This window comes from Nipponia nippon, unplaced genomic scaffold (genome assembly GCF_047370975.1).
Source record: "Nipponia nippon isolate SJK-2023a ecotype South Korea unplaced genomic scaffold, ASM4737097v1 scaffold_8, whole genome shotgun sequence".
In the NCBI taxonomy this organism is placed as follows: Eukaryota; Metazoa; Chordata; class Aves; order Pelecaniformes; family Threskiornithidae; genus Nipponia; species Nipponia nippon.
The window spans coordinates 3,991,472-4,011,385 of NW_028262402.1; positions in this window are offsets into that span (position 1 = coordinate 3,991,472).

Consider the following 19,914-nt stretch of genomic DNA (forward strand, 5'->3'; position numbering starts at 1 on the left):
CAACACACTCGGCGAGGTGATAGTTACGAGCTTCTCTTTCTCAGTGGAGTCATTATGCTAAAGAAGCCTCCTGTGCTCTCTCATATAATCATCTTCTTAGTAAGACAGTTGAGATTACTGCTGGATCATTCATCATGTTCACAAAAAATGCTGGATATACCAATTTGAAGACTTAAAGTTTACAGCTGAAAATAGGAAGGATATTTCTCCACCCTTCTCTCCCTCAGCCTTCTTGCTCCCTGGCATCTAAAGTGTGAAAAGAGAAAGATTTGGGTGAATTAGGACCACTGATGTCTCCCACAAATATGAAGTGTAATCTTCAGGGTCTGCTGAAACAGTGCAAGGAAATGCAGGACAATTAGCATCTTGTCCAGCTTGGGTTGCTTAAATACTGATTCTACCCTGCTCTAAACACCTGTCTCCTTTTCACATCATCATGCCCTGGAAACAGAAAATAGTCTCAGAAATATCAAAGTAACAGTGTCTGTTCTCAGTTCCTACTCTCATTGGTATGCACTATCAGTTCCCACTTTCCTCTGCTTTGTCATGTGTGTCTTGATATTCTTCCTTTTAGAAGCTTTTAACTTGGACCTTATTTGGATGATTCGTTTCTGAAAGGCTGAATAGATGCAGAGTGCAGTATGTCATTTCTAGCTCTGATTTCCAGAGGACATACAGGTGGACTGAGTTATGTTTTACTGACTTCAGATATTGTGGTTCTGTCCTTGGTCATGCTATTACAGCTGTCTTACTGGAGAACCTTTGGGAGAGATGAGCATTGAAGAACTCAGATGTTTTTATATAGAAAATCCCCTTAGTATTTTTGTGAATGAACTATTTACCCTGAGTTTATTCAGCTGTAGACAGTCCCCTGTGCAGTAGTCCTAGTGCAGTTCTCCAGTTTCAGAAGGATGTGCAACTATTTGCATTGATGTTGCTTAACTTAGCATGGTGCCAGGGGTAAGATGCACCAGTGCAGGTTTACTGAAGGCTGAAATCAGGGGAAGTCCTCAGGGGCTGAAAACACCATTGTGTGCACCAGGAAACTCCTCCACATAGAATGCGCTCACAACACAGTTTTAAACCATGGAGCTATGCTGACCCTGTGCTCTGCAAGTCACCAGTTCAGTGTCACATTTGGATTCACAGAAGTGGCTCACAGGCTGATGACATGGTTTGTTCATCCATGCTTGCTTGTGTACAGGGGTAATGCCTATTGTTTTCCCTTGTATAATACACAAAAAATAATTACTCCTTCTTCACACTGCAGAGTGATCAGATCTGTTTTATTCCTAGCAGCATATATACACTTTGAAATATGGGTTTTTTTTTTCCTAAATGTCTAAAAACACTTGTTCAAAAGCTATAAACCTCTGCATTTTATACCACAGAGTGTTTCCACTTTTTATATGAACCTGATTTTTCACATAAGCCTGAGTTTTTACGAAGTCGCTGAGAGAGATAGCCATTGCTTGCTGTGAAGTTGCTGAGCCAACAGACACAATAAACAAAAGGGGGAGGGAAGTTCATTTATGCTAATTTTACAGTTGAAGAACTAGAAAGTTGTAATTGGCTGACATTTTTAGATAGCCTCTTGACAGATAATGCTCTCATTTAGCCAAGATGTGAATTGTGGTGTTAAAAAATAGTGCAATGTCAGTTAATTTTGCCTTGAAAAACTGCCCCGTAAGAAATTTCTGCTACTTTTTTTCAGTCTGCCTTTGTTCACATGTTAACCTCTTAAGAAAATTAAGGGGAATGCCACAACTTACTGCTTTCCATTCTACCTTGAAAATCTTCTGCTCCAGCTTAATTCTGAGGAATGGTAGAAATGATAATTTGAAAGAATGTTGACACCATATATATGAAGATCAGACATTGATTTTTAGAACAAAACTCAGTGCTTCACAAATTGGAAGTCTGTGGTCTATATATGTTGAAATTTATAGCCAATATTTCTTTGAATATCAGTGCTGCCTCAAGCCCAGACCATGCATGTTTGAGGAAATGGGCAAAGCTGCTGCTGTTACTTCATAGTAGCAAATTTTGGAAATCATACAACTGTACGAGACAAGCAGAAAAAAAAGAAATAGATAGATAGATAGACAGACAGATAGATAGATAGATGTGTCTGCAATTAGAACAGTTACTAAGAAAATAACACAGCACATTTCTTTGCTTCCTGAGTAGTGCATAAGCTGCTTCATAATTTTCACAATGTGAGCTCTAGAATTGAGAATTTGGCTTGAAACTCATTGTATTGCCATTACAACTTCATTTAAAAAGCTGTGACTTGTATTGTTTGCTTCATATCACTGATAGCTCTAAATCATAATGATCTAAAATGAGTTTTCTGTTTCAGCCACTGTGCTCTTAATTTGCCTATGAGCTTACTTTCAGACTGCAGCTCCTCCATCCTCAACTGACTCTGAGAATGGCATCAGCTCTGCTGACAGAGCCCAACTGTTTACACATCCTGATGAACTGAAAGTGAGGGAGTACATCTGCTACAGATTTTCAGAGCTACACCCTTAATATTGCAGGAAGCTGTGCCAATCAGTAGACAGTTGGAAATGCTTCTCAGTAACTCTGTGTTTTTAGCAAATGCAAGTGAAGGACGTGATCCCATGAACTCATGGAGGTACCTGTTGTGTGTGCAGCATTGATAGTGTACTGACGCTCTCCCATCCTGGCATAGAGAAGAGCCAAGATTTCTTCCAGGTTAGGGAGTTAGGTCCCAAATGTAAAGAACCACACCGACTTCATCCATTAATAAGCTGTGACAGAGTCAGTACAATGCTTTGGAACATAGTTTGTAAAACAAAGAGCAAACAGCATTAAAATTTGAATGTGTTTCTTTATAATATTTAGAATATATAATAGTCTATAATAGTCTATTTATTTGCTAGTATGACCAACATGGCTAAGTGTATTTAGTGCAACCTGCCCTCGATAAAGTACTGCTACTGGGAGTTGGAGCAACATATTGGGAGGAAGGTTGTAAGCAGGATCTGAAATGTTTTTGTTTGGAACCTAAGTGATGCCCGAGGTAAAACTGCACAGTGTTAAAGCAACGATAATTGGCTTCTCCTGCCTTTCCCCACTAAAAGAAATTGAAATTCAATTGACTTTCAGTGGGAATAGTTGTGGAGCAGCAATTGTCATTGCTGTGACATTGTGTATTTCTGTATCAGGCAGTTCTCAGAAGCCAAGAGAAAATGTTGTCGTAAATTAGAATATGATCTAAGAATGCATTTCATGGAGGGAGGACAGCTCATGTGATGAATATCATATGCTCCATAGTAGGCTTATGCTGAATGGTGGTGTGCAGGCTGTGTGTACACAGTACAGGAGTATACTACTCTGCCAGATGCAGTGATACTTGGATGATAGCTTCCTTTTTGCAGCATAATAACAGTATCTCCAGCAGTAAATCAGAAGCTGAGGCATTTATTGTGATAGTAGATGGATATTTAAAAGGTATTTGGAGATTTTGGGGGTACATGTTCTGGGCTGATTTTAAATGATAGAGAGATCATTAGCCCAAGGCAGATTGTATAACAATCTCCTTAGTCAAACTGTTCCAGCAGTTAGCTATCCTCACTGTTAGAAAGGTTTTCCCAGTCTCTGATCTAAGTACCTGCAACATAAGCCAACTTAATTCCCAGAAGACACAATGAAAAAGTTATTCCCTTATTCCTTGCTGAACATTCTTCAAATATTTTTTGACAATTTAAAGCTTTTTTTGTCCCTTCAGTCTTCTCTTTGATAGGCTAAAGATCCAGGTGAATTAAATATTTCTCCATTTTATATATCCATTCGTTTCTCCAACTGATCAGTAGTTTCTTGACTTGGAGTACTCTAAACTGGACAGGGCCCAGCATTGGTATTAGCAATACAGACCAGAGTGGGAGGACTTGGGTGTTCACTTGTCTTCCTGATAATACTCCTATTTATAATTCCCTTTATGGTGAAGGTGTTTTTCACAGAAATTGCAACTACTTCATGAACTTGTGTTTCACTGGATCTTTTTCTACAGATCCAGCTCTCCATGCCATCATGTCCCACCCTCCCTCCAGAGGTATTATTCCTCCCTACAACTTTACAAATTTTGCACATTTCCTGTTGAATGAAATAGTATTTTTCAAAGTGTTTCTCTAGTTTCTAAATGCAGCTTTGTCTTCCAGTATGTGTGAATTGACACCATCCTGACAAATTTCATGTCCAGATTTTCATGATCAATGTTTATACTGATAAAGAAACATAGTGTTTAGCATGGGGTGATTGGCAGCAGTGATCTATTTAATGAGTCCTTGCAGCATTGTGTTGGACCGCTGATAACTATTGTATGTAGCTTCCAACAAGGACTGCTTTATAATGGTTTTGTACAGGCCACGTCTCCCAAGCTTGCTTGGAAGCATCTTATAAATGCCAAAAGCTGTATTAAAGTTAATATATATGACATATTCAGACACCTCTATCTGCAAGGCATGTTACCATGTCATGGGAAGAAATTAATTAGCTCTTTATTAATTTGTTTCCTGCTACTTATGTTTTTTCATTATTTTATAGATGCTTTATTATTTCTTTCAGTGTTTTCTGTCAATCAAAGTTAAGTAGATCATCTATAGCTTCCTGACTCCTCTTGCTGGCTTTTTAAGGACAGAAGATACAACTGTGATACTCAAATCTGCTGGACTCTCTCCTGTCTCCACAAGAAAGGAGAGGAAACTGCCATTAACTCCCACATCATCAGCCAGTTCTCTGTAGTTGAACTCTTCCTCAGTACTCAAAGACTGTTTTACGCTGAGAGCTTATATCTCCTTCCCGTCACATTCTGCAGATATTTTATTGAAGATGAAAGTTAAAAAAGATACCAAACACTCTGACTTTCAGTGTCATATAGGTAACTCTCACTTTTCAGCAAGAAGCAGACAAACTCTTTGATCTTCTTAGTATTAATGGACTTGAAAAATGTTTTGGCTTTTTTTTTTTTTTTTTGCCACTGCTTATATTCCTCTGGGAGCTCTGTGCCATTTATGCCATCCTAGCTACTGGTATATTGTAGCTTTATTTTTCTGAGCTACTGGGAAAATGGCCTTTGAGGATGGCAGCACATGTGTCTTCACCCTAGGAATATCCTCCTGCTGTTAAATACCGAATGGCTTCATTCAAATACTGTAAGATACTCACAATGTGAGATGTAATGCAGTTAATTTTGTTTCCCCCATGGTGTCAGGTGAAATCCTTTGATCATAGTATACTACCAGAGGACTTTGTGTTTCTCTTTCTATAGTCATGGAGTCTGAGTGTTTGCTTATACCTCTCCAAGAAATTTTGCCTGGCAGTTGTACTGAGCTGACATCTTTTTTTGGTTGTCTGGGAATACAATCTTTCTTACTCATTAAAGCTAGGACTACTGGGATCAGCTTTGGGTGAATTTCACAGAATTTCTCTACTTCTGTAGCGTGCTTTATCCCGGTTTGCTGGTGGAGCTTCCCTAACTAGACAGTTAAATTCATCACAGCAACAGAAAATATTTGGATATTCCTGTGACACTTAGCCATCTGCAAAGAGAACAAAGGTAGGAAGAACAGAGTTGAGGCATCGGTATCATTAATGGAGGGAGCTGGTTTTTTCCTAGTTACTCAACTTTTCCTCTGTATATAGGAGGGAGGAAAATCCTGTTTAGCTCAAATTGTAATGAACAGCACATTACATGAAAGGTAGTGTCTTCATGTGTTCACCTCTTCCCAAGCTGGGCAATGTTTCTCTCAAATTTGATGAGATAATGGAATATCACAGAAATTACATTGTTTGACTCCATGTGGAAAAAAACCCCATTTTCAGGTGAAGCTTTTAGGAACACTTTTCAACTGTTTTTCACATTTTTCCTATATTTCACATAGGAACACAGGAATTCCCTGAGTGGATCAGATAAGCTGTTCAGTTAGTCTAGCTTGCTTCTACTCTTGGAAAGAAAGGTTTACAAAAGCTTTCCTAGGCATAGCTTCACTACAGCCAAAAACTGTTCTTCTCTGGAACATGGTGCTTAAGCCTGGAAGCCGAAGATGTCTTCAGGAACTCTTTTTTAATGCTTTTTACTGTTACAGCTCTTAAACTTTAGCATTACTTACATTTGTGTTACAAACTTATAAGCTCTTGATTTCATTGTCTTTTGGCAAACATTGGGGAAAAAGAAGCAGAATAGTGCTCAGGCCTTGCAGTTTCTTCAGGGGTTTAGCTTCCTCTTTTTTTTCTGGTCTGAGCACTGTAAATCAATGAGAGGCATCTTTTTGCTATTTATAAAGAGGCTAAGTATGAAATTTGATAGAAACACATTATTTGTGATTTTTTTCCCACCCTTGAACTGATGAACAGGCTCACAATGTGAACTATTTTATTTGTACAGTTTTCCATCTTGCATTTCTGTACAGCTCAGGGTAAACCTTCAATCAGCATGTTCTTTGGAATGAGCTTGAAGCATTTGTTCTATATTTTATATTGAGTTTGGGCTTCTGTCTGCTGCTGACAAATGGCTTGTTAACATATTGTTTCTGAAGCGCAATTTGCATTTCTGTGAACCAGGGATTAAGCACTGTCTGTAGATTAGGAATAATTTATGTCTAATTAATAATGGATGGTTTTTTTTTCTCTCCTGCTTCAGATTTTGTTTTGCATGAGAACAGCAGAGTACTCCCCGCTGATGACAAAAGAGAGCATTTCTCAAGTGCAAATAACATGAAAACATTTAAATTGGAAGCAATTTGTGTTTTAACAACTTGCTTACCGACCAATAAATTAGTTCTGACCAAGTAATGCGCTCTCTTTTGGAGATTTGAATGTAGTTGGATGTTATGTTTATTTCATCTAAATGGGTATGCTTCCAAGTCTATGCAAAGTAGTTTAGCTTAGCAAAAGTGTGTTGGTGTAGTAAACATTTAGCTATATGTAATTTGTATTGATAGAATTTTTATTTAAATATATTAATAATGATCTGTACTGAAATGTAGTCTGTAAGAACCACGTAATATGCATTTTAATGCATAAAACAATTGTTTTACTATTTGTTTTACCCTTAATTCTAAAAATACATACAAAAAGACAGAACTGTACAATAATAAGACCATTAGTTGGTTTTGGTTTCTAAGTATTCAATTATGCGTTTCTTCATTGTTTGACTGCTTTGTAGCTGTAGGCAGAAATAAGCCTTTGTTGTGGATGGTTTATTTAGGTTGGTGATCTTTATTTGGTGGGCTGACAGAGTGCTTTGCTATAAATAATTTCAATCATTTTGATGGAAACTTTGCAATCAGGGAGAAGCCAAGAGCAAATAATATGCATTTGATGACATAAATCTTTGAAATAAGTGTTCTTTGACCCCTTCATTAAGGAAGAAATGGATTATGAAGTGAGTTAATGAAGAAAATCTTCCTGCAGTCTGGGTCTGCTTTGCTGAAAAGAACCACGATTTAAATGAGGTGTTAAACCTAGGTCACTTCTGCCCATCAGTAGCATCTGTGTAGAAAATATCTCTGTCCTCATAAATCCATCTTTTCCCATTAAAGTGCCTTCTAGTATCCCGACTGTGCAAATTGTTTATGAACATCATGGACAAAATCCAATACCTGCTGATCTCAAGAAAATAATCCTTTTGGATTGAATGGGCAAGGAACCATCACCACACAGGATTTTATCATTTCTGCACAATTCAACAGCAATGAGGGTTGTGCGTGTAAAGCCCAAGCAGTTCAAAGTCTTTCTCAGTTGCTTTACTTATCACTACAGTAACAAACTAAGTGTCTGTTGCACAAAAGAGCATCCATGTGTGATGCTTCTGGAGTGCCATGAGAAAGGAAAAGAAGTGTCTGCTGTTTTTGTCTCCTGTACAAATCTGAGCTGAATCAGGAAGATGGGGGCACTGAAATGAGGACAGTGTCTATCCTTGGACAAATCAGTTGTAACAGCTCCAAATGTAGGTTTGTACCAGCCAAGCTGTATGGCGGATGTGTTTTTTTAGAGTCCTGGTGTGTCTGCTTGCGTCTTTTCTTGCAGAGATCAGTAAGTATGTCTGGGGAGACAGAGAAGAGTTCCTCTATATTGTGGTCTGGAAATAGCCCTTATGCAAAAGCTCTGCAGAAGTAAAGCAAGATGGTTGTATTTAATAAAAAAAGAAGGAAAAAGTAGATATTGCCATATAGAACTTAAGACAACATTAAAATTTTGACATGCTTTTCGGGCCATCCTATAGCATAACAATTCTCTGCTGAGTTCTATGTAATGGCACTAAACACCTTGTAGAAAAACTAGGATGTTTATCAAGCAATGAATTCCTGCACATTTCCAGCCTCTGCTGCCTACTTCAGTCGTCCTCTTTTTTTCCACCTGTATTCCTGTCAATTTTACATGGACAAAGGGGTGTATATAATTATAACAAAACATCACTATTTTGCTGTGTTGCAGTGGCTGTTAGGTGGACAGCTAGCTTAATTCTGTGACTGTAGTACACTGAAGTGCTGTGTGTAGTTGAGAACATAGGCTGATTTTCTTTCTTCATGAGAAAGAGCTGCCTGTTGCATTATGGATGCTTTTCAGTGCATTACCTGCTCAAAGACCTACCCATGAAATGCTGCATTGTTAGAATTATCAACTTCCATGTGATCTTTCCTGTTCAGCATGAAAGGCTTTCTTTTACAGATGAGCAGTGACATTTGCTCTAAGGAGCAAGTGAGTCTTTGCAGGACAAATAGAAAGAAACCCAGAAGTGTCTATGACACACATATCTAGAAGTGAATTTGTCACTAAGTAAAATATTTGGCCCTGAAATATTTGGCCCAAACAAATGCACATTTTCTGTTAGAGGACTTTGTTTTATCAAAGTTAACCCTAGGTTCTAATTTATGTTTTTTTTTTTCCCTCGTAGACAGGCTACTGAGCACTCCTACAGCTATGATCTATAAGTGTCGTTGATGGATAAATAGGTGTTACTGCAGATTGCTGAACAAGAGCCATAGATGCTGTTGTGCAAGGCTAAAATCCTGCTGTAGTAGACATTCATGTTAGATGGTAGCACAGGAATGCTTGATTTGTTTGAAAATCCTCTTCTTGTGACTCACCATCTTTGTTTAGTGTGGAGTAGTGCTCCAGGTTGTATTAGATTATAAAATATTTTCTCTTAGAGTGTAGTGCTTCAGTCAATAAGGAAAAACATAGATTTTCCTTATTTTCTAGCACATTCTGCATACCTCTTTTCTGTTTAAAAATGTGAAATCTATATAATACTCTACATAAAAAGAACATGATTTATTAATGCTTTAAACCAGAACAAAGTGAAAATACACATTTTTTTACTTAAATACATCCATGTAACTATAAAATGCATTGATCGAATATAATGCATATGTGTTTCAACACTGCTGAGCTCTAGTCTGTAGAATTATTTTTAAATACATATAAATAGCTGTCTTATCTCATCTTCAGAGCTCCCTTTGGAAGGCTGCTTTTTTCATTTTCTTTTTTTTTCCTCCCTCACTCAACTCCCGTTTCAATGATAGATTTGGTTCTGGTAAAACGTAGTAGACTGAAAGCTCATAATTAAAAAAAAAAAAAAAAAGTCCTCTCTTCACTGCAGAATAGGCAACAACAGTTCTCCTATTAGCTATTTTCCAGATTTGTTTGTGTGGAACAACTTGTGGGGGTGACAGTTAATTCACTAACTTCATCTCATCAGTCCACTTCTTTGCTGAAGCTCTTTCAGAAGCTGCCAGCAAGTGCTGTTTCATGGACCTGTGTGGTTTTGTCCTGGGAGCATCCCTCCAGGCAGAGGTCTCAGTGAGTCTGCCTTCAAGAGGTGCCTGGGAGGCAAGGAAGTGTTATTCTTGCTCTTCAGCTGGAGGTGACGAGAAGCACAAGGTGGGAAATAGTTTGTACAAGATTGCATGAGATGGTTGACATCTGCACAGTGTGGCCCCTAAAGTATGAAGTCTCAGGTTTATTTCTTCTTCTCCTTTGTCCTCTGCATACAACAAATGCAGGAGCTGGATGGTGGCCATCACTTTTCGCGCTAGAATTTTAGCCATTACTTTCTTTTTCATATTCAGACTGATTTCCTGGGAATGCATGTTCCTTATACCTCTGAGCATGGACAGGATTGTCACAGTGGCACAGCTGCAAAGAGAAAGAGCACGCCACAAATTTCATAGAATAATAGCTACTTAACAGAGGAATTAAGAAGGAAATTTCCTTATGTTAATTGGATCATTCCAGTGGCATGAGTGCTTACTTTTTCTTTTCACATCTAAATTTTTTCTTCTTTTTCCCATATGTTTTTTGATTGAGATGCCAGGATGGTCTTTTTCAGTATCAGTGTATGTCTAGCTCTGCTGCTATGTAGTTGTGCTGGTTTTGGCTGACATAGAGTTAATTTTCTTCATAGTAGCTAGTATGGGTCTGTGTTTTGGATTTGTGCTGAAAACAGCGTTGATAATACAGGGATGTTTTCATTATTGCTGAGCAGTGCTTACACAGAGTCAAGGCTTTTTCTGCTTCTCACACCACCCCACCAGCAAGTAGGATGGGGGTGCACAAGGAGTTGGGAGGGAACACAGCCAGGACAGCTGACCCCAGCTGACCGAAGGGCTATTCCATACCATAGAACATCATGCTCAGCATATAAAGCTGGGAGAAGAAGAAGGAAAGGGGGGGGACGTTTGGAGTGATGTCATTTGTCTTCCCAAGTAACCGTTACGTGTGATGGAGCCCTGCTTTCCTGGAGATGGCTGAACACCTGCCTGCCGATGGGAAGTAGTGAATGAATTCCTTGTTTTGCTTTGCTTGTTTGTGCAACTTTTGCTTTACTTATTAAACTGTCTTTATCTCAACCCATGAGTTTTCTCACTTTTACTCTCCCCCATCCCACTGAGGGGGAGTGAGTGAGCAGCTTTGTGGTGCTTAGTTGCCGGCTGGGCTTAAACCACAACAGCAGTTGAATGTGAATAGCTACTCCTCACAGCTACACACAGCCCTTCTCCAAGCCAGAGCAGAAACTCAAAATCAGTGGACAGAATTACCAAAGTAGACTGAAAATCTTAGAATCATAGAATCATAGAATCCTCAACGTTGGAAAAGACGCTTAAGATCATCAAGTCCAACTGTTAACCTAGCACTGACAAGTCCACCACTAAACCATGTCCCTAAGTACCACATCTACACATCTTTTAAATACCTCCAGGGATGGAGACTCAACCACTTCCCTGGGTAGCCTGTTCCAATGCCTGACTACCGTTTCAGCGAAGAAGTTTTTTCTAATATCCAAACTAAACTTCCCCTGGCGCAGCTTGAGGCCGTTTCTTCTCGTCCTATCACTTGTTTCTTGGGAGAAAAGACCGATACCTACCTTGCTACAACCTCCTTTCAGGTAGCTGTAGAGAGCAATAAGGTCTCCCCTCAGCCTTCTCTTTTCCAAACTAAACAGCCCCAGCTCCCTCAGCTGCTCCTCCTAAGACTTGTTCTCTAGACCCTTCACCAACCTCATTGCCCTTCTTTGGACACACTCCAGCACCTCAATGTCCTTCTTGTAGTGAGGGGCCCAAAACTGAACACAGTACTCGAGGTGCAGCCTCACCAGTGCCGAGTACAGGGGCACTATCACCTCCCTGGTCCTGCTGGCCACACTATTCCTGATACAAGCCAGGATGCTACTGGCCTTCTTGGCCACCTGAGCACACTGCTGGCTCATGTTCAGGCGGCTGTCAACCAACACCCCCAGGTCCTTTTCTGCCAGACAGCTCTCCAGCCACTCCTCCCCAAGCCTGTAGCGTCGCATGGGGTTGTTGTGACCCAGGTGCAGGACCTAGCACTTAGCCTTGTTGAATCTCATGCAGTTGGCCCCGGCCCAGCAATCCAGCCTGTCCAGGTCCCTCTGCAGGGCCTTCCTACCCTCCAGCAGATTGACACTTCCACCCAACTTGGTGTCATCTGCAAACTTACTGAGGGTGCACTCGATCCCCTCATCCAGATCATCAATGAAGATGTTGAACAGGACTGGCCCCAACACTGAGCCCTGGGGATCACCACTCATGACAGGTCGCCAACTGGATTTGACTCCATTCACCACCACTCTCTGGGCTCGGCCATCCAGCCAGTTTTTAACCCAGCGCAGAGTGCACTTATCCAAGCTGTGTGCAGCCAGCTTCTCCAGGCAAATGCTGTGGGAGACAGTGTCAAAGGCCTTACTGAAGTCCAAGTAGACAACATCCACAGCCTTCCCCTCATCCACTGAGTCACCTTGTCATAGAAGGAGACCAGGTTAGTGAAGCAGGACCTCCCTTTCATAAACCCAGGCTGGCTGAGCTTGATGCCCTGGTTGTCCTGCACGTGCCATGTAATGGCACTCAGGATGATGTGCTCCATGACCTTTCCCGGCACCGGGGTCAGGCTGACAGGCCTGTAGTTCCCTGGATCCTCCTTCTGACCCTTCCTGTAGAGGGGTGTGACATTTGCTAGCTTCCAGTCATCCGGGACCTCCCTGGTTAGCCAGGACTGCTTATAAATGATGGAGAGTGGCTTGGCCAGCTCCCCTGCCAGCTCCCTCAGTATCCTCGGGTTGATCCTGTCTGGCCCTATGGACTTGTGAACATCTAGGTGGAGGAGCAGGCCGGCGACTGCCACCTCTTCAACAACTGGGACTTCATTCTGCATACTATCTCCATCTCCCAGCACAGGGGCCTGAAAACCCCAAGGATGACCAGTCTGACTATTAAAGACTGGGGCAGAGAAGGCATTAAGTACCTCTGCCTTCTCCTCATACTTTGTGGCAAAGTTACCTTCTGCATCCAACAAAGGAGGGAGATTCTCCCTGGCCCTCCTTTTGTTGCTGATATATTTGTAAAAACATTTTTTGTTATCTTTAACGGCAGTGGCCAGTTTAAATTCTAGCTCGGACTTTGCCTCTCTAATCTTCTCCCTGCATAACCTCACAACATCCTTGTAGTCCTCCTGAGTCCCCTGTCCCTTCTTCCAAAGGTGGTAAGCTCTCCTTTTTTTCTGGAGTTCTAGCCAAAGCTCTCTGTTCAGCCAGGCCGGTCTTCTCCCCCGCCTGCTCGACTTGCGGCACATGGGGACGGCCTGCTCCTGCGCCTTTGAGACTTCCTTCTTGAATAACATCCAGCCTTCCCACATGAAATGCTCTTATGAGACTTGCAGCATAGGGCACCTCTTTTGTTATCTATTTTACTGCACTGCATATGCAATGTGCTTAACTACTATGTGGTTCTATGGCCAAAATCACTGCAGTACAAATGCATAAGAAAAAGGAACTGTTGGCTCTGTAAGCACGGGAGCAGTAGCAAGACTCTTCTCAGGACAACAGTTGCATGTCTGAAATTCCTGTTAAACAGAGGATAGATTATTTTGTATGCCTTTGCAACCCTTTATGTAGAGCCACAGGAAAAACACGTATTACGGTTCCAGTGTGGATTTCTTTATTTATAATCATTTCCTTTGACTTGGAAATCCATGGCTCTGCTTAAGGACAGCATTTCACAGCTAAAAAAGAATCACCCATAAATGGAAAAGTATATGAAATTCCAAAGTATTAACCCAGTTTATTCCCTTGAGTTAGGGGTTAATAGAAATCTGGAGTGAGTTCTTATTTTATCTAGGTCACTTAATTCATGCTTCTCTTATGTATGATTCAGATGGGAATACAGCAATTGCCTGGCATTTAAAGATGCATAGGAAATGTATTAATCTTGGCTAAAGAATGGGTGTTTTTTTACTTTCCTGACAGGTAGTCTCCTGCTGTACTTTTCCAGCAAGAACAACTCACAATCACAATCCTTAAATCTCCTTCTTGTTCTCCGAAATCCCTCTTCAAAACCCCTCTCTGTCATAGCACACAGCTGTATTTACTGTAACTGACTAGAGAAGACTTCCAACTCCCTATTAGTTATACTTTTTTTTTTAACTCTGTCTTCTTTTCCCTATCCCTTTCTTACCCTATGATCCTAACCCTACCCCATTTGTGTGTTTAATTTGCTTTTTAAATCTATCTCAAGCTGCCCAGCCTTCTCAGAGGAGGGATTCTTAGTCTGTTATATTGTACTGCACGTAGTGCAGTAGATGCCAACTACCCATTCTGTGCTACTGTGATATTTATACTAAATGATATTACGCTAATAAGCAGATTATTGCTTTCTGTGTGATGTTGAGGAAGTAGCAATACTGAGACTTTAACATGAATTGCAGCCCAGCTGAGAACCCTTTCTCTATTCAGGTGGAGGCAGACATTCTGTGACACATTTCAGCATCCAAAATATTTAGTTCATGTTTTTCCCCATCGGTTTTCTGAATATGTGCTTAATACCATGCAAGTATTAAGCTCAGATAGCTCAAGAAGATAATCCAACTACCAAACAATAAGGGAATTTTTAGCTTCCATTGTAAAATTACAAAGAAGAAATGAACAAATAAAAACCTCATTGTGTTGATGGCACCGTGTGAGATCTACCAAATGCTACATAAAACTTATAAAAACAGATGGCTCTTGCTTGAAAGTCTTTCCCAGATGAAAAGTCAGTTGTTTAATCAACATGCATGTGATGTACGTATTGTAATGCTGAGAATGGCCAATTGTGCTTTGCACTTTGATCATTCTCCTTAATAAAGCTGGAGCTGAAATTAGTTCATTCACTCATGAATCACAAGGGCTTCAAAATGCAAGGAAAAAAATAAAGGTTTTTAAAGAACTTGTGCTAGAGAAATAAAAGAAAAAAGGTTTAACTTTTTTTTTATATTCTCTTTTATGAACACACAAAGACTGCCAAAATTGCAATACACGGTATGGACTAGTACATGGGCCTGAGTACTGAGAAATGACTTCTAGTGGTTGGTGATGATTTTCCCAGCAAATGGGCAATTTAGAGAAGAACTGAGTGTCTCTGTAAAAACAAAAGAGTGTTACTTTCCATTAACAGAATAGGACAAATAATCTGGAGGTTTTTCCTTCTCCAAGTGTTTCTAAATAGCTGAATTTATCCTGGCTGTGTACTGCGTAAGTTCTTCACTCTTCACCTTGCTATCTGCATGACTTCTTTGACAAACACAGCTCAAAGTGTCTTTTTGCTTCTTTAGTCTCCACCTGGGTTAATTATGGCAAACTGTTAATATTTAGTTTTTTAGCAGAATGTCAAATAACAAAAGATATGCCAAACATATTGAGACCTGAGTTAAATACTTTGGTTTTGTACTGAATACTCTTTATCTCATTGTATTGAAATCATTGGGATTACTCTTGACTGTATTTATATGGACGTGAGCGAAACCTGCAACTGTACAAGCTCAAATGATAACATTTACCATGTATAAGTAATAAAATTTGGTTATTAGAGATTTAATTGTGACATGACTGTGTGAAAGTCACATCAGTGTGGATTGGCCTGTTGAACCAAGCACTTTTTGGTTTTCTGTCAGTTGATTTTAGTCAGTTAGTTTTAACTAGCATTGAAGTGGTAGGCTGAAGTGCTCTTGTGGATCTGGCTGGAAGTTTTAAAAGCCCCTAGGGGTAACATGGTGTAATTGGCAGTGTAGTGTTGGTTAATGTAGAAAAGGTTAGTTTAAATTCATTTCAGAGGTAGCAGCAAGATCTGTTATGTCTTCTCAGCTGTTTGACTGCTAATCTCCAGCTAAGTGGTAATAATCAATTGAAAAGGTGATAGCATCAATACCTGCAGCGAGATCTATGAAATAATTTTTCTCCTATGCCCAAGCCATCAGTGCAATACACAGTGTGTTGTCTTCCTTCTCCTAATAGCCACCCCACTGCATCCTAAAACATTAAATAACAAAAGTATTCTGCATCAGAAAATTGAGAACCTCTGTCCCATGTAAGCCTAAAACGGGCTCTGCATCCATAGCCACAAGAAGTTTTTAGGAAATGTATGATGTAGTATGGAGAGAAAGGCATTACAAGGTCTCAGGTCTGTGCTGCACAAATAGCATGCTTTCCAAATCTCTTTAAATTTTAGTGGTTTGTGAATGGAAAGCACCCATTTTACAAGAACCAAATAAGAAGAATTAGTCAAATTTACTGTAATGATAATATATTGATTAACATAAAGACTACACTATTTAGAAGGCTGGCATAACATCAGTTGTCAGTCAGTCAAATGTAAGGTGATTGTGGCCTTTAAAATTTTCAACATTCTGCTTTATAAAGAGGCTAGACATAGTGGCTTATTTCTGTTCTTACTAGAAAAAAATAATTAACAGAGGCTAGTTCTATCATTTGAACTTTAAATGAAACAAATACTGCCCATGATTTTTTGTGATGTCGATTGCACTGGAGCATAAGTTTTCTATTAATTCTTTAAAGGAAGTCAATTCAAGTTCAAATGCATTTGTTAAAAGGCAAGCCTTCATCTTGAATTCATTTTCATGGCAAGGAAATACCTGTTCTGAGTGTACAAGAACAGGTACTCCTTTCATGGCAAGGAAGTACCTATTCTCACCTTTCCACATGCACTACAGATTTGTCTTAAGTGTAAGTCTACATGGACTACATGGAGATGAGAGATCAAGCCTAATACAAAGAGATCTGTGGGAGAAGTGCTGCACTGAGTGTCATGTTACGTCCTGTCTTCAAGGAGCTTATAAGAGTGGTTGGACAAAAAGGCATTTAGGTCTATATTTATTGAAACTCTTGTGCTAGTCTTACTGCACAGTGGAATTTGCTTTCATGCTATGAATTTTTGTGGGGTCTTAGATTGTCAAAGAAAGTATTTCCCTTTGAGATGATGGGTGTTTGGATGGTCCCCAGAGCAGCTGCAAAAAGTACATTTCGAAGGAGCTTGTCTCTGGTGTTCTGGAGGTGTATTCCACACCTGTTGCATGTAATTTACTTTGAGGGACAATGGGCATATGCTGAGGACATAGCTACAATATTTGCAGGCCTGATGGTACCCTAATCACTAATATGTCAGCAGGGGTGCAGAACTGCTTTGCCAGCTTAAAATCATAGATATCTGATATGGACTTCTGTGCTCTGTTTTCTTGGCTGACTTTATAAATCTGCTCTTGGCAATGCACAGGACAAAAGGGATCAGCTACATCTTAAATAGTTATTATATGCCTATGACAGCAGCAAGAGGGCAAGTGAGAATCTGAACGTACATACAGAAAGGACAGCATACAGAAGATGTTGCAAACCTTTTTGCCAAATCAACCACAAAATACATTCAACTGTGTGTTTCACTGGTGTGTAGAGCTGTTGAAAAGTTACAGGGTTGTAGAGCTGTGTGCTCAAAAGTTTGACAGCCTGATGTGTAATTTCTTGTACATTTACTGTGTTGAGGTTTTCATTCTCGCCTTAATTACCACTGTTTCGCCTACACAAGCAATGAAAGACTCACATTCCAAAATAACATAAAAAAATTTCTATAAGTGAATACATTTTTCTTTTTAGCATAAACTAATTCTGTCTGAATCTGAAATGCATTTTGATTGAAATGGCAGAGCACTGAAATTTCTAAAATTAATATATACTCTATTTTGATCTTTTTTTTGTATGAAATAATCTGGAGTTCTGCAGTTTTGTAGATGAGACTTAGCAGCCAGTCTGTCCATGGTTTAGAGAAACTTTATTGCAGGGTCTTATTTTCAATGATGTGGACAGAATTTCATGACAGACTCATAGAATTGCTCACACATTACAAAGTTTTAGGTCCTGCAAAGACAGCAGGTAACAGTATTCACCAAGACCATAGGAACATGCCACAGGGGGTGGCATTGTTTGTATGAAACAGCAAGATCACAGTCAAGGATATAGTGTGCCTCCATCCCAAACCACATGGTTTGTTTAGAAGTGTTGTTAAGAAATGTGACTGGGGTCCTGAGCCTGGTTGCTTCTACATGGACTTGTTCAAAAGGAGGGACGAATAGGACAAGCTTTCATATGATACTGCAAACCAGACAGCTGGGATGTAGTATGACCTTGTTTCTTGTGAAATAAAACAGTCGCTGGTACTGAGCAGACTGTTGAAGATAGTTACAGGAAAAAGAAAAGGGAGAGCCATCGAGTCTGGATACCAAAAAGGTAGTTCTGGAGGTGGAGAGGAGACAATGGGATAAGGGGCTTTAAAACTACTTCATGTTCATATATGGCTGCAACAGAAATGTCCACTCTAGTTAATGCAGAGATTCAGATTTATTTTGATGTCTTGAATCAGGATCATATCTATTTCATAGACATATCATTTTCCTGAAATGTCTTCTTCTTCCAGTTCCTCTGATTATGGTGTCAGTCTGGAATCCAGGCTGGTATGGGTCTGATCTCCACACTCATTTTGAAAGGGCACAAAAGCAGTCTTGCAGAAAAAGTAGGAGGAATTTGTGACCAGAAAATAAGAAATCATATAATTCTTTTGCTAACCTTAGGCAAAAATAATTCTTGCTCAGTAAACATGAAGAACCGATGAACACTCTGTCCAATGCTTGTTTAAATACAAATGATAAATAACACTGCTCTCCAAATCAAAGCAGCCACTAGTTCTGAACAATTCTCCACTATACTAGAAGGCAAATTCAGCCCTTGAAGTCTACATTTGGGAATCCTGAGAGTAGACTTCAAAGCCTGTTGGATAACGCTTCTGGTAATCTAAAAGTGTTAGATTCATCTTGTGACTCTTTGCTAACTGAGGCTGCATGGTGATAAAATTAATAACCTAGCATACTTACAGGTAACTTACAATATCTATAAAATATTGAATATATAAGAATATGATGCTAATATTACTGTGTGAGAGTGTTGATGAGAATAGCAATTAACTGATGTTTGTGAATCTTTGACATCCTTGTATGAAAGATGCTGTATGCAGCAAGTGCCAAATATGATGATTATCATCAGCAATATCCCTCTGACTCTAATTAGATGATTGAAGGGCAAGCCCTAGAACAATGCTGCACAGGACAAGCTGTTCATCACTGAATGTCTTAAAATTTTCTATTATTAACATGTTAAATGAATTAAGGGAACAGTTATGTACTGCATTTTCTTTCTTGCTTAGATTTTTTTTCTCTAACATAGTTGTTGTGAAACCTGCCTTGGGATTGGTTTTGCTTTGATTTACCTCAAAACTACTTGCTTTGAAGGAGTGTAGGTTTTCTCTGTGAGCAGAAATAGTGATTGATTATCCTTGCTTATTGTAGTCCGCCCCAGCACTCAGGACTATAAATACAGCTAATGTTTGCACGTATGCTGTAGGTTTAGTTTGAGGACAGGCTTACTGGGTGCATGGTATTTCTTTAAGACTTTTTGCAGTAAATTGCAAAGACCACAGAATCTCAAAAAAGTCTAGCACACTAATACCACATATTGTCTTGAGCCTCAGCTGGGATTTCCTGTCATCTGACTGCTCCTGTGGTACTTAAGGATTATTAGTCACAGCGTTCACACAAGTGATACATACTTAAAAAATGAGTTGTGACTTCAGTCACATGCTCTTAAACAAACCTTATATGTTCAATTCTTATGATAAAATTGCTTAACATGGAGACAAAGTCTCTCCTTCCCTCCCTAACAGCGTATTTTGAAGAACAGCTCCACCTGAGGAATTGCTGAGGGATGAATGAAAAGATTTTTGTTGCAGCTTTTGAACAAAGTTCACATTCACCTCAGAGGTTTCAGCTTGGCAGTAAAGATAATGGGCAGTCTATGATATCCCAGTGTTTGAAGAAGGCATGCAGCCTCTTAGAGAATTGTCCTTTCATATTCTAATGTAAGATAAACATACATATGTGTGTGTATGTTCACACATGTGTGTCTGAGAAGGGGGTCATCAACAGTATTGTCTTCAAAGTGAAACTCAAAACATTAGTCACAGTAGTAGAAAATACTTCTATAATAGCGGATAACAGTTG